Source organism: Elephas maximus, chromosome 14 (genome assembly GCF_024166365.1).
Source record: "Elephas maximus indicus isolate mEleMax1 chromosome 14, mEleMax1 primary haplotype, whole genome shotgun sequence".
Lineage (NCBI taxonomy): Eukaryota > Metazoa > Chordata > Mammalia > Proboscidea > Elephantidae > Elephas > Elephas maximus.
The window spans coordinates 40,078,640-40,101,032 of record NC_064832.1 but is presented as its reverse complement, the minus strand read 5'-3'; the positions used below and the strand labels follow the sequence as shown (position 1 = coordinate 40,101,032).

Sequence of the window (22,393 nt, the reverse complement as noted above, 5' to 3'; positions counted from 1 at the left end):
CGCAACTGGTTTGCCGCCAGGACACAGGTGTTGGTGAAAACTATCGCAAAGTCTAAGCCAAAATGGGAAAGGAAAAGATCCACATCAACATCGTTGTCATTGGACACATAAAAAAAAAAAAATTGGACACATAGATTTAGGCAAATCCACCATTGCGGGTCACCTGGTCTACAAATGTGGTGGGATCGACAAAAGAACCATCAAAAAATTTGAGAAGGAAGCTGCTGAGATGGGAAAGGGCTCCTTCAACTACGCCTGGGTCTTGGATAAACTGAAAGCTGAATGTGAGCGAGGCATCGCCATTGATATCTCCCTGTGGAAATCTGAGACCAGTAAGTATTATGTGATCATCATTGATACCCCAGGACACGGAGACTTCATTAGAAACATGATTACAATAACATCATAGGCTGACTGTTCTGTCCTGATTGTTGCTGCTGGTGTTGGTGAATTTGAAGCTGGTATCTCCAAGAATGGGCAGACCCGTGAGCATGCTCTTCTGGCTTACACACTGGGTGTGAAGCAACTAATTGTTGGTGTTAACAAAATGGATTCCACTGAGCCACCCTACAGTCAGAAGAGATACGAGGAAATCATTAAGGAAGTCAGCACCTATATTAAGAAAATTGGCTACAACCCTGAAACAGTAGCATTTGTGCCAATTTCTGGTTGGAATGGTGACAACATGCTGGAGCCAAGTGCTAGCATGCCTTGGTTTAAGGTATGGAAAGTCACCTGTAAGAATGGCAATGCCAGTGGAACCGCACTGCTTGAAGCTCTGGATTGCATCCTACCACCAACTCGTCCAACTGACAAGCCTCTGCATCTGCCTCTCGAGGATGTGTACAGAATTGGTGGTATTGGCACTGCCCCTGTGGGCAGAGTGGAGACTGGTATTCTCAAGCCTGGCATGGTGGTCACCTTTGCTCCAGTCAACGTCATCACTGAAGTAAAGTCTGTTGAAATGCACCATGAAGCTTTGAGTGAAGCTCTGCCTGGGGACAATGCAGGCTTCAACGTCAAGCATGTCTCTGTCAAAGATGTTCGTCGTGGCAATGTAGCCAGTGACAGCAAAAATGACCCACCAATGGAACCAGCTGGCTTCACTGCTCAGGTGATCATCCTGAACCATTCAGGCCAAATCAGTGCTGGCTATGCACCTGTGTTGGATTGTCACATAGCTCACATTGCTTGGAAGTTCGTTGAGCTCAAAGAGAAGATTGATCGCTGTTCTGGTAAGAAGCTTGAAGATGGCCCAAAATTCTCGAAGTCTAGTCATGCTGCCATCATTGACATGGTTCCTCGCAAGCCCATGTGTGTTGAGAGCTTCTCTGACTATCCTCCTCTGGGTCGTTTTGCTGTTTGTCATATGAGATGGACAGTTGCTGTGGGTGTCATCAAGGCAGTGGACAAAAAGGCTGCTGGAGCTGGCAAGGTCACCAAGTCGCTCAGAAAGCTCAGGAGGCTAAATGAGTGTTACCCATAACACCTGCCACCCCAGTCTTAATCAGTGGTGGAAGAATGGTCTCAGAACTGTTCGTCTCAATTGGCCATTTAAATTTAATAGTAAAAGACTGGTTAATGATAACAATGCATCATAAAACCTTCAGAAGGAAAGAAGTGTTTTGTGGACCATTTGTTTCTTTTTTTGTGTGGCAGTTTTAAATTATTAGTTTTTAAAATCAGTACTTTTTACATGGAAACAACTTGACCAAAAATCTGTCACAGAATTTTGAGACCCATTAAAACGAAGTTTAATGAGAGAGAGAGAGAGAGAGAAAAGGTCCTTTGCAGCAGATTTACCTGTTACAATGCATCTTTTGATTCCTGGACTGCTGCTTCCATGGCTGTTGATTGTGGATCCAAGTAAAATGAAATCCTTGACAATTTTGATCTTTTCTCCGTTTATCATGATGTTCATTGGTCCAGTTGTGAGGATTTTTGTTTTCTTTATGTTGAGGTGCAAGTCATACTGAAGGCTATGGTCTTTAATCTTCATTAGTAAGTGCTTCAAGTCCTTTTCACTTTCAGCAAGCAAGGTTGTGTCATCTGCGTAACTCAGGTTGTTAATGAGTCTTCCTCAAATCCTGATGCCCCGTCCTTCATATAGTCCAGCTTTTCGGATTATTTGCTCAGCACACAGATTGAATAGGTATGGTGAAAGAATACAACCCTGACACACACCTTTCTTAACTTTAAATCAATCAGTATCCCCTTGTTCTGTCCAAACAACTGCCTCTTGATCTCTGTAAATGTTCCTCATGAGCACAATTAAGTGTTCTGGAATTCCCATTCTTCACAATGTTATCCATAATTTGTTATGATCAACACAGTCAAATGCCTTTGCATAGTCAATAAAACATAGGTAAACATCCTTCTGGTATTCTCTGCTTTCAGCCAGGATCCATCTGACATCAGCAATGATATCCCTGGTTCCGCGTCCTCTTCTGAAACCAGCCTGAATTTGTGGCAGTTCCTTGTCGATAAACTGTTGCAGCCGTTTTTGAATGATCTTCAGCAAAATTTTGCTTGCGTGTGATATTAATGATATTGTTCTATAATTTCCACATTCAGTTGGATCACCTTTTTTGGGAATAGGCATAAAAATGGATGTCTTCCAGTCAGTTGGCCAGGAAGTTGTCTTCCGTATTTCTTGGCATAGACGAGTGAGCACCTCCAGCACTGCATCTGTTTGTTGAAACATCTCAATTGATGTTCCATCAATTCCTGGAGCCTTGTTTTTCACCAATGCCTTCAGAGCAGCTTGGACTTCTTTCTTCAGTACCATCGTTCCTGATCGTATGCCGCCTCTTGAAAGGATTGAACATCAACTAATTCTTTTTGGTATAATGACTCTGTGTATTCCTTCCATCTTCTTTTGATGCTTCCTGCATCGTTTAATATTTTCCCCATAGAATGCTTCACTATTGCAACTCGAGGCTTGAATTTTTCTTCAGTTCTTTCAATTTAATACAAATTCAAACTCTCACTACTGCAATAGCAAAATGCAATGGCAAAACAAAGATTGTTCTATTTATAGTCTTATAAGCTATTCTCTTGAGAGAAGTAGAATAAGAAGGGTGAAAAAGCAACATTCCTAATTTTAGTTATTCAGATCGGTTCTCAAATTTTTCTTAACTTGAAAAAAATACTAATAAATGCGCCACCTGCTGGTAATACCGAAACTACTGAACCAAACCAAACCCATTGTAGAGGAGTCATTCTGGCTCATAGCAAGCCTATAGGACGGTGTAGAAATGCCCCAAAGGGTTTCCAAGGCTGCCACATCTTTCTCCCACGGAGCCGCTGGTGGGCTGGAGCTGCTGACTTTTAGGTTAACAACCAACGCTTAACGACTGCGCCACCAGGGCGCCTTCTGACGCATAAACCAAAGAAACTCAAACTCATTGCCATTGATTCAGACTCATAGTGACCCTACAGGACTGAGTAGAACTGCTCCATATGGTTTCCAAGGAGCGGGTGGTCAATCGTAACTGATGCCCTTTTGGTTAGCAGCCAATCTCTTAACCACTGAGCCACCAGGGCTCTTTCCAACTCATACCAAAAAAACCCATTGCCTTCGAGATGATTTTGACTCATAGCGACCCTATAGGACAGAGTACAACTGCCCCATAGGGTTTCCAAGGAGTACCTGGTGAATTCCAACTGCCAACCTGTGGTTAGCAGCCAAACTCTTAATCACTGAGCCACCAGCCACCAACTCATAAAAATAGCAACCCTAATTTTTGGGTAAATGAACCGGGTAAATGTAAGAAACCTTGAAATACCAAACTACTGTCTTCCTTTTACTCTGGGGGGGGTGGGGGGCGGAGAGTAAAAGCAGGTCAAGGCTAACTGACCTCTTATACCTCCTGAAGTAGTATTAGGCTAGGTTGGACTCAGTTTTGTTGACAAGGTCATTTAATGTTGTCTCCGACAGCAATGGGGTTTCCTACAACTTTTTAGGAATTTCATCTCCTCCGTCATCCTAAATTTTTAAAAAATCATTTAGTTTAGAATTTCACATTTTCACCAAATATTTGTTTCAATAAATTTTATTTTTTTATCTTTTTCTCCTGACTTCAAATATCCTTTATAAACATTAAAGTGTTTTCCAGTTTAGATCTAAAATGGTCTATATTGAGACATACAATGTTATCTATACTGTAAAGGCCAAAGAGAATATTTTATAACAACATTGATACAACAAATAAAAACATAAGTAAAGTATGTCTTAAAGAGAGGTAATGAAAAAAACAAAATCAAGAGAGACAGGTCTTAGCTTTTTTTTTTTTTTAATTAATAGACTATTTTTTAGAGCAGTTTTGGGTTTACAGAAAAACAGGAGAAAGTACAGTGAGTTCCCATATTTTCTCCTTCCTCCTAGTTTCCCCTATTATTAGCATCTTCCATTGGTGCGGTATATCTGTTACAATCAATGAACCAATATCAATACATTATTGTTAACCAAAGTCCGTAGCTGACTTTAGGGTTCATTCTCTGTGTTGTACAGTTCCATGCATTTTGACAAATGCATATTGTCCTGTATCCACCATTATAAACCCATAAAACCACCGTTATAATAGTATCATATAAAATAGTTTCACTGCTCTAAAGGATATATTTTTTAAGGATAAAATTATGGCTCCTATACAAATACTAAATGAAAACACATGCCAAATATTTTATCTAACTTATTAATTAATGAGGGAACCAGTGGGAGTTATAACTGCTCAAAGGAAAATCACAAGAGAAGACACATAAATATGCCATAAGAAATACTGAAATGAATTTGTTAAATAGATGAAAAACTGGTCAACACGTATGGGGCAATAACCGCATGCATCTCCATTGTACACAATTGGCATTTTTAGGACAAGAGTCATTTACATTATTATCAGTGGTCTACAACTTATCAGAGTTATAAAATAGCTCAAAGGCAAAGAAAGGCAGTTTGCTTAACAGAACACCCTGTAATCTTTTTTGTCCGTGTCAACGTCTTTCCCAGTTCTTCCTGACAATACTGACTTCTCTGTCTTGAATGCAATCCCCTGAAATTTTGTATATCTAACCAGTATTTGTTGAATACAATTATGTGCGTGGAGTCCCTTTTATTACGGCAGTGCAAATGCACCAGCTGCTAACCAAAAGTTTGGAGGTTTGAGTTCATCAAGAGGTGCCTTGGAAGAAAGACCTGATGATCTACTTCCCCAGGGTAAGCCACTGAAAATCCTATGAGGCACAGTTCTACTCTGACACAAATGGGGCCACCATGAGTTGGGGTTGCCTTGACGGCAACTGGTTTAGGTTTAGGTTATTACGTGCTAAGCACTATACTAAGTGCTGGTGATTCAATGGTGAGTAAAAGAGACATCATTCCAGCTGTCATTATCTTTTATAGATCAACTTAAAAGTCACTTCTGTGATGTACCCAGTCCCAGATAATTTCTCCTTTGTTTAAGCTCCCATATTAATTAGATCTCTATTGTAATATTGAAAAAGGCTTCCTTGTATTATACTTAGCAATTTATTTTCCCCACTAGATTTTACAGTTCTGGGGAGCAAGTCCAAATTCTGAATATCTTTTGTAAAAGATGATAAAATTTCATTCTCTTCTTGACCAGGTAAAAACAACTACAGGTCAATTAAATATGTTTTTGATTATCAGCTACATGTAAGATACTATGATACGTGCTACAGGAGGATGATCAGTTCAGCAAAGATTTCTTTGAGTACTGACTGTAAAACGTAAGGAATTCCAGGGAGCTGGCTGGGACCCAGGGAAACTAGTTAGTACGTTGAGGGAGGTAAGTTCAGTATAGTGGCTAAATGCCTGAGCTTTGGCGAGATGGCTCTTACTTCTTCTGTAATATCAGGTAAATTTACTTTCTTAAACTTCCATTTTATCATCTGTAAAATGGAGACGATATAATAGTATTTTTCTTATAGGGTTTTCATGAGGATTAAATAAGAAACAGCACATTGTATAACATGCCTGTAAGTGCTCCTAAAAGTGACAATTAGACTGTTGCAGCAATTTGAAAGAGAATGGAGAATGAGGAGAGTAAAGCCCTCAAAGAAGACCAGTTGCTGTCTGGTCGATTTATGGCAATCTCATGTGTGTCAGGGTTGAACTGTGCTCCACAGGGTTTTCAATGGCTGATTTGTCAGAAGGAGATTGCCAGGCCCTTCTTTCGAGGTGCCTCTGGGTGGACTTGAACCTCCAACTTTTTGGGTAACAGCCAAGTGCATTAATGGTTTTTGCCACCCAGGGACTGGAGAGACATTCCTTCCTAAGCACAGATGGACGAAGTAATTCTGCATAGGCCAGCGGCTACTGCTTCTTCCGAGACAGGAAGAAATAAGAAAAAGGGTGGGTACAGGTGGATATTCAACAAATATGGGATGAATGAGTGAAAATATAAGGAGAAAGTGGTGTGCTCCGGAAACTGGCAAGCTAGATGCAGTTGAAGAATAGGTGAATTGAGAATACAGGAGTGAGCGAGCTAGCTCAGACCTCCCGTATCTTGAACAGTGAATGGCACTTAACGTAGCAAGGAATCAACAAATGTTTGTTGAAAGAAGCACAGAAGGTTGTCATTATAACATGGACCATTCCAAAAAAGAATCTAGTTGGAGTCACTGTAGTCAGAAACTATAGATGTGTCACTGAATTGTACATGTAGAAACTGTTGAGCTGGTGTATGTTTTGCTGTGTACGTTCTCAGCAACAACAACAAAATAAATACAATTAAAAAAAAAAAAAAGAGCAGAAGAGACTGACACACGGGGGAGATAGAAAGCATGTGAGGATCATCTACAAGCAGGAGAATGCCAAAGTTCACCGGCAGACACCAGAACCGGCCAAGAGGCTCACAGAAGGAATCAACAGAGCCAAGACCCTTATTTGTACTTTTAGCCTCCAGAATTGTGAGAAAAAAATTTTCTGTTCTTAAATCCCGCCCCCCCCCCCAAAAAAAAACCCACAGAAATTACCGGTGTGTTTCACATCTTCATGAAAACAACAGTTAGTGGATTTCCTTTTTTGGGTTAACACCGGAGGCAAGATGCTGGACCCTCAATGCAATGGCAAAAGGAGGGCTCGTCAATGCTACCCTGACAGGCTACTAGTCCTACAAGCTGGGATCTCACCTTCCATGACATGTATGTCATTCCTGCTGTAACAAGTTTCCTTTGAATTAAAAGAATACTGGTGAATGTCTTCTTGTTCAAAAATAACTAGAAAAAGAAGACAGTACATTGAATTTGCGACTTAAGACGTGGGGCAGTTTTTGATGATTATATGATTTAGCCATGGTGGTGGGTGGCAAAAATAGGGTAGAGGTGGAAGTCTTTGAAGATGAGGCCAAGGAACTGTAAGGCTAGGGTTTTGAATCATCCACATAGACACTGGAATAGCCCAGAGTTAATGCTAAGAGTTGAAGTGGAAAGGGCAATTATTTTCACTCAGCGAAAGAATGAATGAAAGAGTGACGAAGAGGAAAAGGAGAAGAGATTGATAGAGCTGGTAGGTATAGACTCAAAGTAAATTTCCTTTTTCTTCAATGAGTATGAAGTATTATGGGTGGAAGGGACAATGGGATGAAAAGAATACTGATGCTTCCCCCACCAATTGCTTTGTTACTTTGTTGCTAGGTGCCCTGGAGTCCGTTTGGACTCATAGTGACACTATGTACTACAGAACGAAACACTGCCCAGTCCTGCGCCATGCTCATAATCATTGTTATGCTTCAGCCCATTGTTACAGCCACTGTGTCAATCCACCTTGTTGAGAGTCTTCCTCATTTTCACTGACCCTGTACTTTCCCAAGCATGGTGTCCTCCTCCAGGGACTGATCCCTCCTGACAACATGTCCAAAGTATGTAAGATGCAGTCTCGCCATCCTTGCTTCTAAGGAGCATTCTAGTTGTACTTCTTCCAAGACAGATTTGTTCATTCTTTTGGCAGTCCATGGTACTTTCAATATTCTTTGCCAACACCACAATTCAAAGGCATCAATTCTTCGGTCTTCCCTATTTACTGTCCAGCTTTCACATGCATATGATGTGATTGAAAACACCATGGCTTGGGTCAGGCGCATCTTAGTCTTCAAGGTAACGTCTTCATTTTTCAATACTTTGAAGAGGTCCTTTGCAGCAGATTTGCCCAATGCAATGTGTCTTTTGATTCTTGACTGCTGCTTCCGTGGCTGTTGATTGTGGATTCAAGTAAAATGAAATCCTTGACGACTTCAATCTTTTCTCCGTTTATCATGATGTTGCTTATTTATCCAGTTGTAAGGATTTTTGTTCTCTTTGTATTGACATGTAATCCATACTGAAGGCTGTGGTCTTCGATCTTCTTCGGTAAGTGCTTCAAGTCCTCTTCACTTTCAGCAAGCAAGGTTGTGTCATCTGCATAACGCAGGTTGTTCATGAGTCTTCCTCCAATCCTGATGCCCCGTTCTTCTTCATGTAGTCCAGCTTCTTGGATTATTTGCTCAGCATACAGATTGAATAAATAGGCATGGTGAAATGATACAACCCTGACACACACCTTTCCTGACTTTAAGCCATGCAGTATCCCCTTGGGATTTAACGTCCTTGCTGAAGAGCTGAGTATCAATTGAGGCAAGGAGGTGGAGAGAGGGCTTAGAGAAGGAAGCCAAAGATAAAGCAGAATGGAAAGGTGTGGCACAGAGAACAGCAGTGGGTGACTACTTTGGAGAGAAAGCACAGAGCCAAACAAACAAATAATAAGAGTACAACAAAACGAGAGATGACTGGACAGGCTTATAATTTGATAGTGGTTTTGAGAAGCACAGTGGTATTTGCTATTCATAATTCTGACTAGAATTCCTGTGTAAAGATGTTTCTGTGCTGACACACACACTTTGTTGTTGTTGTTGTTGTTAGGTGCCATCGAGTTGGTTCCGACTCATAGCCACCCTATGCACAACAGAACGAAACACTGCCTGGTTCTGCGCCATCCTTAAAATTGTTACGCTTGACCTCATTGTCACAGCCGCTGTGTCAATCCACCTCCTTGAGGGTCTTCCTCTTTTCCGCTGACCCTGTACTCTGCCAGGCATGATGTCCTTCTCCAGGAACTGATCCCTCCTGACAACATGTCCAAAGCATGTAAGACACAGTCTCACCATCCTTGCCTCTAAGGAGCATTCTGGCTGTACTTCTTCCAAGACAGATTTGTTCGTTCTTTTGGCAGTCCATGGTATATTCAATATTCTTTACCAACACCACAATTCAAAGGTGTCAACTCTTCTTCGGTCTTCCTTATTCATTCTCCAGCTTTCACATGCATATGATGTGATTGAAAATACCATGGCTTAGGTCAGGTACGCCTTAGTCTTCAGGGTGACATCTTTGCTCTTCAAAACTTTGAAGAGGTCCTTTGCAGCAGATTTGCCCAATGGAACGCGTCTTTTGATTTCTTGACTGCTGCTTCCATGGCTTTTGATTGTGGATCCAAGTAAAATGAAATCCTTGACAACATCAATCTTTTCTCTGTTTATCATGATGTTGCTCATTGGTCCAGTTGTAAGGATTTTTGTTTTCTTTATGTTGAGGTGTAATCCATACTGAAGGCTGTGGTCTTTGATCTTCATTAGTAAGTGCTTCAAGTACTCTTCACTTTCAGCAAGCAAGGTTGTGTCATCTGCGTAACGCAGGTTGTTAACGAGTCTTCCTCCAATCCTGATGCCCCGACTTCTTCATATAGTCCAGCTTCTCGGATTATTTGCTCAGCATACAGATTAAATAGGTATGGTGAAAGAATACAACCCTGACACACACCTTTCCTGACTTTAAACCAATCGGTGTCCCCTTGTTCTGTGCGAACAACTACCTCTTGATCTCTGTAAATGTTCCTCATGAGCACAATTAAGTGTTCTGGAATTCCCATTCTTCACAGTGTTATCCATAGTTGTTATGATCTACACAGTCGAATGCCTTTGCATAGTCAATAAAACATAGGTAAACATCCTTCTGGTATTCTCTGCTTTCAGCCAGGATCCATCTGACATCAGCAATGATATCCCTGGTTCCGCGTCCTCTTCTGAAACCAGCCTGAATTTGTGGCAGTTCCTTGTCGATAAACTGTTGCAGCCGTTTTTGAATGATCTTCAGCAAAATTTTGCTTGTGTGTGATATTAATGATACTGTTCTATAATTTCCACATTCAGTTGGATCACCTTTTTTGGGAATAGGCATAAAAATGGATGTCTTCCAGTCAGTTGGCCAGGAAGCTGTCTTCCATATTTCTTGGCATAGACAAGTGAGCACCTCCAGCACTGGATCTGTTTGTTGAAACATCTCAATTGATGTTCCATCAATTCCTGGAGCCTTGTTTTTCGCCAATGCCTTCAGAGCAGCTTGGACTTCTTTCTTCAGTACCATGGGTTCCTGATCGTATGCCGCCTCTTGAAATGGTTGAATATTGACTAATTCTTTTTGGTATAGTGACTCTGTGTATTCCTTCCATCTTCTTTTGATGCTTCCTGCCTCGTTTAATATTTTCCCCATGGAATCCTTCACTAATGCAACTCAAGGCTTGAATTTTTTCTTCAGTTCTTTCAGCTTGAGAAATGCTGAGCGTGTTCTTCCCTTTTGGCTTTCCATCTCCAGCTCTTTGCACATGTCATTATAACACTTTACTTTGTCTTCTTGAGAGGCCCTTTGAAATCTTCTGTTCAGTTCTTTTACTTTCTCAACTCTTCCTTTTGCTTTAGCTGCTCAACTTTCGAGAGCAAGTTTCAGAGTCTCCTCTGACATCCATCTTGGTCTTTTCTGTCTTTTCAATGACCTCTTGCTTTCTTCATGTATATGTCCTTGATGTCATTCCACAACTCGTCTGGTCTTCGGTCACTGGTGTTCAATGCATCAAATCTATTCTTGAGATGGTGTCTAAATTCAGGAGGGATATACTCAAGGTCATATTTTGGCTCTTGTGGACTTGCTCTGATTTTCTTCAGTTTCAACTTGAACTGGCATATGAGCAATTGATGGTCTGTCCCACAGTTGGCCCCTGGCCTTGTTCTGACTGGTGGTATTGAGCTTTTCCATCGTCTGTTTCCACAGATGTAGTCAGTTTGATTTCTGTGTGTTCCATCTGACAAGGTCCATGTGTATAGTCACCGTTTATGTTAGTGAAAGAAGGTATTTGTAATGAGGAAGTCGTTGGTCTTGCAAAATTCTATCATTCGATCTCTGGCATTGTTTCTATCCCCAAGGCCATATTCTCCAACTACTGATCCTTCTTCTTTGTTTCCAACTTTTGCATTCCAATTACCAGTAATTATCAATGCATCTTGATTGCATGTTTGATCAATTTCAGACTGTAGCAGCTGATAAAAATCTTCTATTTCTTCATCTTTGGCCCTAGTGGTTGGTGTGCAAATTTGAATAATAGTATTAACTGGTCTTCCTTGTAGGTGTATGGATATTATCCTATCACTGACAGCGTTGTACTTCAGGATAGACCTTGAAACGCTCTCTTTGATGATGAATGCAACACCATTCCTCTTCCAGTTGTCATTCCCCGCATATCAGACTGTGAGTGTCTGATTCAAAATGGCCAATACCAGTCCATTTCAGCTCACTAATGCCTAGGATATTGATGTTTATGCATTCCATTTCATTTTTGACGATTTCCAGTTTTCTTAGATTCATACTTCATACATTCCAGGTTCCGATTATTAATGGATGTTTGCAGCTGTTTCTTCTCATTTTGAGTCGTGCCACATCAGCAAATGAAGGTCCCGAAAGCTTTACTCCATCCACATCATTAAGGCTGACTCTACTTTGAAGAGGCAGCTCTTCTCCAATCATCTCTTGAGTGCCTTCCAGCCTGGGGGGCTCATCTTCCAGCTCTGTATCAGACAATGTTCCGCTGCTATTCGTAAGGTTTTCACTGGCCGATGCTTTTCAGAAGTAGGCTGCCGGGTCCTTCTTCCCAGTCTGTCTTAGTCTGGAAGCTCAGCTGAAACCTGTCCTCCATGGGTGACCCTGCTGGTATCTGAATACTGGTGGCATAGCTTCCAGCATCACAGCAACACACAAGCCCCCACAGTACGACAAACTGACAGACAAGTTTGGTACACACACTTTATGTGGTGCCAATTCTAGACTACATCTACTGTTTGTGGTCCTGTCAGGAATAGGTGGCCTTTGCCTAGGGTTCAAAGTTCAATTGTGTTGATAAGGGAGTTTTGTACCTCATCTGCATCCTTGAGTGAAAGGGTGGCATGTTTAGGCTTGGATTAGGATGCAAATGCCCTCAAGCAGTGGCTTTCAACTCCGGCAGCACATTACAATCATTTGGGAAATCTGAAACACTGTGATGCTCAGGCTCCATTCCACCCCAACTGAATCATAATTTATGGAAGTGGGGCACAGGCATCAGTAGTATTTAAGCTCCGCAAGTGATTCGAACGTGCAGCCAAGGTTGAGAACCACTGATTTCAAATAACTCAGTCTGTTCTTGTTAGCTGCCCTTAAGTTTGGCCCCTAGCTCATGGGGACCCCATGCAGAACAAAATGAAATGCTGCCCGGTCCTGCATTGTCCCCATGATCAGTTGAAGATCAGGCAGTCGTGATCCATAGGGTTTTCACTGGCTGATTTTCAGAAGTAAATCACCAAGACAGTCTTCTTAGTCTTAGTCTAGAAGCTCTACTGAAACTGGCTCAGCATCATAGCAACATGCAAGTCTCCACTGACAGACGGGCAGTGGCTGTGCTTGAAGTGCATTGGCTGCAAATGGAACTTGAGTGTCCTGCAGGGAAGGCAAGAATTCTACCACTGAAACACCTATGACCTTAATTTACAGTCTATAAAATGCGAAACAGAATAAGAAATGAACCTAAAAGAAGGAAAAACTGTTTTGTAGATTAATAGGAGGGAGAGATCACATCTACGAGAAGACTTGGAAAGGCTTTATGAAAGCAAGGTCATTTGAGATGAAGGGTTTAGAAAGATAAAGATAAGGGTACAATTTCTGATAAAACTATCAGATTGAACAAAAGTATGGAGTTTAGAAAGTACCAGGCCTGAAAAAGCCAGTGGTTCCACTGAGATGTAGGTAATTGTAGGTGGAAAATGAAAGAAAATTGGAGAATAGGGATTGAGTTCTAGACAACAGCAGGCGTCTGGAAGTATCGATACACTGAGTAACCCATTTAGAGTCTTAGATTAGAAAAGACTACCTAGAAGTGATGTGTACAATACAACAGGGAAGAGAGAGCCTGGAGGTAGAGGAACCAATTAAGAAGCTCTTGCAATTGTACTTAGTTTTAAGGAAAAGCAGGAATGGAAAGGAGAAGAGAAAAGGGAGAAACATGCCAGATATAGAATCTAAAGGCTGCAGCAACTTGGATATGGGGAATAAGAAAGAGCAGTCACAGTCAATTCTAAAATGTTGATGAGGCTAACTATAAGTATGGCCATGTCATTAACAAAAATAGAGAAGTCAGGATGGAATGCCATCACTAGGGGGGTGTGGATCATACCCCCAACAATGTCAGAGGGGTGACACCAAAAAGATCTCAGGGTCCTTGGCTGTAGGGGTGACAGGAGAGGGCCTGACAAGGCAGTGGCATCACTAGGGTTGGTGTCACCCGTGACCCGGTGCAGTAACTCGTTACCCCCCACACCCCCAACACCCTCCAGTCAGGGTGCCTTGGCCAATGGGAGAGGAGCTGCAGGGGGGCGGGGCACTACAGCCCTTGGCCCTGTGGGGGAGGGGACAGGTGCTCCATACACCAGGTAGGGTTTGTCGGTCTGCCCCGCCCGCCCCTGGCAGCAGTGACACTGAGAATTACTGCACTAACTGACACAAACTCTAATGACACCACTGCCAGGTCTTAGACTTGTTTTAAGTGAAGGGAAATAAAATAAATTTTGATTTGACTGTTATGCACTGAATTGTGCCCCCCAAAATATTATGTTGAAATCTGTGGTGGTTCATTTTATGCATCAACTTAGCTAGGCTACCATTCTCATGGTCTGGCCAGATGCTGGACTGGTTGCTGTTCCATAATGTAAAGCAATGTAATGTGATGTGATGTGATGTGATGCACAGATAGTTCCCTGACTGAAAACGTGTTCAACTTACTACTAACCGCACTTACAACTGTCCTTTTGTTTGATACATCTTAACATTAGCAATGTGCTGCAGTATGTAATTTGCTCATGTTATCGTTCTCAGATATTCACTCATAGATGTTCAGTTTTATGATTTGCTGTTCAAAACTTCTGGATTTATAAAGATATTGATAATAAAGGGCAATAATAATGAAAACTAAAAAGAAAATGAGGTATTCAAGTGACATCAGAACCAACTTACGATGGAGTTGTGGAAACAGAACCCCGTTATAAGTCAGGGACTGCCTGTGATGTGATGTTATGTGATGTGATGTAATCACCTTCCATGATGTGGTCTATTGTGATTAGCCAATCAGTTGAAAGGGGAGCTTCCTTGAGGATGTGGTCTGACTCCAGAATAGGAATGGAAGTTCTGGCAGAGCTCACTGTCTCTTGATCCTGCTCTCTTATCATGTCCTGATCTCCAGATCTTGGGATGAAAGCCTACACAAGTCTCTAGCCTACTGCCTGACTGCAGATTTTGGATTTGCCATTCCTGCAACCCTGTGAGCCAGCAGAGGTCTTCAATTTTTTGCCTGACCTATGGATTTTGGGGCTTACCAGCCTGCACAACTGCATGAGCCATTTCTTTGAAGTAAATCTCTCTCTTTCTATATAAATATATATATACGTACATATACATATATGTTTATATAGCCCTGGTTGTGCAGTGGTTAGGAGCTATGGCTGCAAACCAAAAGGTCAGCAGTTCGAATCCACCAGGTGCTCCTTGGAAACCCCATGGGGCAGTTCTGCTGTGTCCTATAGGGTTGCTATGAGTCGTAATCGACTCAACAGCAATGGGTTTGATTTTTTGGTATCCATCTATCTGTCTGCTTTCCTGCTTGCCCGCCCGCCGGCCCACCCACCCATCCGTCCATATATCTATCTATTTAACAATCCACTCATAGCGACCCTTTAGGATGGAGTAGAAACTGCCCCATAGGATTTCCGAGGCTGTAAATCTTTACTGAAGCTGATTGCCACATCTCTCTCCCACAGAGTGGCTGGTAAGTTTGAACCACTGACCTTTTGGTTAACAGCTGAGTGCTTTAACAACTGCACTACCAGGGATCCTCTTTATATGTATATATATATACACACATATATACGTATATATACACACACACACATACATACATGTAAAATGGTAATAGTAGTGTCATCAGAGCCTGTCTGACTTCATGAGGGATAATGAGAATCATCATCAGTACAGAGGTGATTCCTATGAGGTGGAGATCAGACATACTTCCACTCTCCAAACTTTTCACCAATTTTGACACTAGCCATCCCTCCCACGGCACTTTCTACTTCTCTGCTGCATTCAATAATCTGATGCAATGGCCACACGGAACTCACGGACATACTTACAGTTACGTGGTTTATTAAGGAAGCAACTGGGTACAACTTGGGATCAGGATCAACAGGCTACAACTTGGGATCAGGATCAACAGGCTACAACTTAGGATCTAGATCAGGAAGCATGTAGGCAGTCGCCCTTCTTCAGTGCAGCACAGCTCTCTCAGTTCCTCTCAGTCATGCAGGCCTCTTCTCTGGCCCCTGAGGACAGGCTACTCTTGGCCCTGCCATCTGATGCTGCCAGCTCTGCTGCTGGGCCCCTTCTGGGCCTGTCACCACCTTCAGTGTTACAGCTCTTGACCTGTATCATAACTCTTTTAGGTGGTTCCTTGCCTTTTCTCTCTCTCTGATTCTTCTCTCTTCTTTCTTCCTTCTGCTTCTTCCTATTGTTGCTCTTCCTGCATTTTTCTGTCTCAAAACCTATGTGGGTTTGGCTGCATATATACACAACTCCTTGTCAATTTCAAAACACAGCCCCTCCCAGCAGAGAGCACAAACCGACCAATCCCTGCCTGGTAGGCCACAGATACTTCATTTGTATAGCAGGCCACAGACACTTTATTTGCATAGTAGGCTATAGATACTTCATTTGCATAGTCAATTGATCAGTTCCTACAAGGAACATGCCCATCACAGGGCAGGCTACAGCCCAGGACTAGACAAAAAATATCAAACCAAATTGTTTACAGCTTGCCCAGGAAATGTCAATTAACCTGGATAAAAGTAACAAACCCTCTGGGGAAGAAACTAAGGCAAATGTAACTTCTCAGGGCTTAGGGGAAAAAATCTCTCAAGTTGTTTTTCCAAAGAATCAAGGCAAAAGGTCACATAAAAGTACTCATTTCACCACGTGTCTCACCGGTTTTGCTCCTCTAGCAAACCCTACTAAGACAGAATCTTAACCTGTGATTGTAATTCTATTTGGAAATAGAGTTTTCTTTGTTATGTCAATAAGGCCCTATCAGTGCAGGGTTTGTCCTAAACCTAATAACTTCTGAGTGATATAAAGATTAGGATAGACACAGAGACAAGCCAGCACACATGGGAGTAGATATCACATGAAAATCATCAAGGAACCAAGGATTGTCAGCTACTAGAAGCTCAAATAGATAAAGAAGGAACTCCCCCTAGAGCCACAGGCTGAATTCAAACTTCTAAGCCCTGGGGTCTTGGGGTTTTTGAAGCACTCCACTACTAGCCAAAAGGTTGGTGGTTTGAATCCACCCAGTGGTGCCAAGTGGTGCAGCGGAAGCATGCTGGGCCCATAATCCAGAGGTTGATGGATTGAAACCATCTTCTGCTAGTTTCATTTTTTGGAGCCCTGGTGGTGCAGAGGTTACGTGTTTAGCTGCTAACCAAAAGGTAGGCAGTTTGAATCCACCAGCCGCTTCTTGGAAACCCTATGGGGCAGTTCTACTCTGTCCTATAGGGTTGCTATGAGTCGGAATCAGCTTGACAGCAATGGGTTTTTATTTATTTTTTGGTTTAGAGGTGCCTCAGAGGACAGGCCTGGCAATCTGCTTCTGAAAGGTTACAACCTCGGGAACCCTATGGAGCAATTATACTCTGTATTCATGGGATCCTCATGAGTCAGAACTGATTCGATGGCAACTAACAACAGTCTCCTGAAGTGTAAGAAAATACATTTCTGTTTTTTAATGCCACTCACTTGCAGAATTTCTGTCACAACAACACTAAGAAACTAAGACGCTGTTCAATTAGGAAATGCTAACAGGACATCCAGATGGAGATATTTAACAAACAGATGGGAATGGAAGGGTAGGGGATCAAAAGAAGACTTGAAACTGGAGACAGATTCGGACTCCTTTGCTTGGCGTTAATAAGGGAAGCTACGGGAGCAGGAGAATTTATTAGCTCTGTACCTGCTGCCTAGCACACAGCAGGTGCTCACCAAACATGTTTTATTGCTGTTGTTGCAAAAGAAGGAAGAGTTGTCTAGAAAACCTACATTTAGGAGAAAGAAGAGGAGTTGACGGTGGACACAGAAAACAACTAGAAAGAGAGGCAGGCAGAAATCCTGAATTCTTCAGGAAGAGTAAGTTAAAGAGAGGGTGCTCCACTGTGTGAAATGCTACTGAGAGGTTAAGGAGACTGTGGACTAAGAAAACTTTTGGATTTGGTGATGAGGTAATCCTTAAACTGTAAGCTCCATGAGGGCAGGGATTTTCATTTGCTAAAAGTCTGCCTGCCACTTTGCAGGTGCTCAATAATAAGTATTAAACAAATGAATTGGTGATATTTCAGAGAACACTTGGCAGAAGCCAAATCTTAAGGGTCAAATAGAGTTGCTTCTTTCCTAGAAGAAACTACATTATCTCTCATCCCGCTCATCCCTTGTCCATAGGCAGAGGAACCTTTTAAAAAATAAAACAAATCATGTTACTTCCTGGCTTAGGATGTTTCAGTGGCTTCCTACTGAACTTGGAATAAAATCGAATCAAACCATCTTGCCAGAGCTGAGAAGCCCCGCAAAACCTGGCCTACCTTTTCAATCAAACTGCACAGCACTATACTCCAGCCACACTTGAACCCGAAGTTCTCACCTATCCCTTTTACTCCTTGTCTGGGCCAAACATTTTCCCTGTGTTAAGACGTTTGCACTTGGTTCCCTTTTCCTAGAATATGCTGTCCCAGCTTTTTACCTTGTTACCTCCCTTTTCACCCTTTAGGCAGGGACAGATTACCCAATAAGCAAGGTAAGCACATGCTTAGGGCATCAACGAAACAGGGGGACTGTTGTCCAAAGCAAAGACTCATAGATGCCAAGCAGATAGGACACCAGAAAAATTGAGCACCATGGTGCAAGGGAACTGGCAGGGCACAAAATGAAATTAATACCATCTCATAAATTTTATATACGATAATTATGTACATTTTTTTTCATTTCAGACCAATCAGGCATAATAACCTCACATTCAGTTCTAACTAGTCAACCATATAAGAACACGCCATCAACACTATAATCACGTGACTCGTGATGTATCTGGTCTTGCACAAAGTTAGCCGAAACGCATCTTCAGATTAAACATACCCTTGTGTTTGTATCATGCTCTTTGCAATCGCTCTCGCCCATGTTGGGTATCAGCAGTAGTCCAATGAACTGTGAAGACACAGCATCAAAGGACTGAAAGTGAGTGTGCAAATTCTGAAGTATTATTTCAAGACAAAAAACACTCGTGGAAATCTGCAAAGGGCCTGCCAACAAACATCATATGGCAAACAAATGAAATTATTTCCGACTGCCTTGTTAAATACTATTTCTTTCGACTATCTCAGACCTGAAAAACAGTTACATATTCCAAATCAATTTTTTTACTTACTAATTTTCAAATATAAATTTTTATATTAACTTTCAAAGTCGAATGTGAATTTTAAAAATTTTATTTAGTTTCAAATACTCAAATTTATTTATTACAATAGAACCAAATTTAAAAAGTGACAAAATTTTATATCCAGGTAAGATGAAATTGCAACAACTAAGTGGAGTGCAAAAATGAAAGCTTACAGAAGATAAAGAGAAAAAGATTCGTCAATCTCTAAAGACGATTCCAAAATTAACTTCCTTTTTAAGACATAATGAATCAGAAGACACTTCTGTTGAATGCTCAAGTTTCATGGGTGCAAATCATTGTACTAGTACCACTAGTGCTGAAATTACTAACAGCGATAAGAATATAACAGAATTTGTTTCAAATTGCATCCATTCCTTGCTGTAGTAAAAAAAATAACAGTGGTGTGGAAGATGAAACTGTTTTAGAATCTGAAATTGTCACATCTGCAGACCCCATAAATTACAGAAATATGGCTCCCACTCTGTAGAATAATTTTTCTTCTAATGATGTAAATTACTGGATCAAAAGAGGGCCAAGTGATCATCAACATCATAGAGGACCACTTGAAAATTCATGTCAAAAATTTCTGGATGGTAAACAAACAAGTTTCTGTAGCCAGAATATATTTCTTGGGTGCAAAGCTAATGGCGAAAATTATAAGAGGGAGTGGCTACTGTATTCTCCATCAGTTGGCTCTGCATATTGTTTAGTTTGTAAACTATTCAAGCCTAATTATTTCATTCTCGATTTGCTACAGATGGATTTAGTGATTGAAGTAACTCAAATATGATTGATAAACATGGAAACAGTTCAATTCACAGAGATTATACGTTCTCATAATCAAACTGAAGACGTGGTTTTACCTTAACTCGTGAACTGGAAACACAAATTAATGAAGAACATGGGGATTGGAAAGCCGTTTTGCAACATGTTGTTGCTATCATTATAACAATCATTGATTGTGGGCTATCTTTTTGAGGAAGAAATGAAACATTTGGGTTCCCACAAAATGGAAATATTGGGGGTTTACTCAAACCGGTTGCTCAGCTTGATCCATTTTTAATAGATCACATCTCAAAAATGGTAACACAGGAAAGGGCAACCCATTTTATATGTCTAAAACAACATGTGAAGAATTAATACACTTAATAAGTGATAAAAGTTCAATCAACTATCCTCAGTGAAATGAGTATACTTCAATATTTCAGTTGTCTGTAGATTCCACTCTTGATCTTCTCATAGAGATAAGCTAAGTATTGTTTTAAGATATGTATCTCCAACAGATGGAAAACCTGTGGAGTGATTTACCACATTTACCAGCTTAAAAAGTCATACTGGTGAAGAAATTGTATATCAAGTACATAACTATTTATGTGAAGTTTGCAAATTGATTTTTCTAAGTGCAGAGGCCAATACTATGACAATGTTGCCAATACGTCAGGTCCTTATGAAGGTATGCAACAGAAAAAGTTTGTATGTAATGAATATGCTATCTACATACCATGTGCTACGTATTCACTTACTCTTGTAGGACATAGCACAGTAGATTGTTGTCCAGAAGCAGTTGATATTTTTTTCTACTGTTCAGTTACTCTACACACTTTCTGCCACCCCCTATTCACCAACGAGCAATACTTAAAACTATCTAGGCAATGATCAAGTATTAAAACGTCTTTCTAATACACATTGGGAAGCATATGCTATAGCAACAAGTGTAATCTTGGAATCGTACACTCAGATTCTAGGTACCTCAGAAAATATTGCTGAAGACCGGACACAAAAAAGACATACCAAAAGAGAAGGTGAAAACATTGCCAACAAAATGCAAACCCTGGAGTATGTATTTACGTTGGTTATGTGGGATAATATGTTGCAGCATTTTCATCGGATGCGTCAAGCTCTTTAAGATTCAGAAGTTAATTTAAAGACATAAGCAGATCTCTACCAGTAATTAATAGGGTATTTACATAATTTAAGAGAGGATTTTGAAAACACAACAAAACAAATAGTGCCAAATGCTGATTATCAGGTAGTTCACTATTGCAGAAGCATCAGAAAGAAACAAATGAGGGAAGTCCTCCACAAGTATCATTGGGTGCCAGAAATTAATTTTGTGTAACCACATACTACACCATCATTGACACACTTGAATCTTGCATGAAAAGAAGGGCAAAAGTGTACAAAGTTCTTTCAAATAGATAGTTCTTCTTGAACAATTCCTTCATACCTGATAAAGAATGCACGAAGGCATCCAAGAAATTAGCACAGGCTTATCCTGATGATTTAAATACAAACCTTTAATGAAAAGTATGGCAATTTCATTCTTAAATGAGAACGAAGTTTACAGATTCAGGAAGGACAAGTTTTACTCATGTGGGCGTGTGTGATACCACAATAAAAGATAAAATACCATGCATATTTCCCAACATTGAAATTGCTTTATGCATATGATGCGCCACCAGGGCTCTTTCCTAACTTTAATAATCACAAGCTACAAAACAGAACACTCATTTTCATCCCTAAAGAGACTCAAAAACCCTCAGCATACAACAATGATTCAAGAAAGACTCGATTCATTGTCCTTACTATGTATGGGAGTAGATATTGTTCGGCAGCTTAATTGTGATGAAATCACTGAAGAATTTGTGAGAACAAAGAATAGAAATGTTTTTAATTATAACATGTTAGAGACGAAAGACCTATCTAAAAATATAGTAATTTGTTGTAATATTTGTTTTTTGAAAATTAAATTTTCTTTTATGACATCTTTTCATTTGTTTGTTTATAATTATGGCATTTGTAACAAAACAAGCATCAAAATTGAGGTATGAGCCATTTAAAGCAAAATTGGTTAAAGTCAATTTTTCATTGTGGGAAATCAACAGAATTTTACATTGACTGTTGAAACAACTACGTTCACTGCACTATTTTCTTTGTTGTAGAATATTCTTTTTGTAGAAACAGGGGTATATATTAAAAATCTTAATACCTCGCATCCACTAAAATTTTATAATCCAGTTTATCTCATGCTACTAAAATGGCATATGCCACTTTTGGGTATAATCCCTAATATTATAGCCTCATTTGAAAAGAAGTTACATCATGGATAGCTATGAAGCCCCCATTGCCATTGGTTCAATTCTGACTCACAGCGACCCTAAAGGACAGAGTAGAGCTGTCCCATACAGTTTCCCAGTAGCGGCTGGTGGATTCCAACTGCCAGCCTTTTGGTTTGCAGCCAAGCCCTTAACCACTGCGCCACCAGGGTTCCAAGTTATATAAGCATGCAGTACATATATACATATATATTTATACTCATATGTGTGTGTGTATCTTAGCCAGAAATCCTGGTGGTGTAGTCGTTAAGAGCTACGGCTGCTAACCAAAAGGCTGGCAGTTGGAATCCACCAGCTGCTTCTTGGAAACTGTGTGGGGCACCTCTACCCAGTCCTGTGGGAATCGACTCAATGGCAATGGGTTTGGTTTTGGTTTTATATATAACTCACATATTTTGTTTGAATG

General features: G+C 40.7%; 1 pseudogene; it reads left to right on the top strand.

Annotated features, from left to right (window-relative positions):
- Positions 1 to 1,486, top strand: LOC126057992 (elongation factor 1-alpha 1-like; annotated as a pseudogene).
- The last annotated feature ends 20,907 nt before the right edge of the window (positions 1,487 to 22,393 follow it).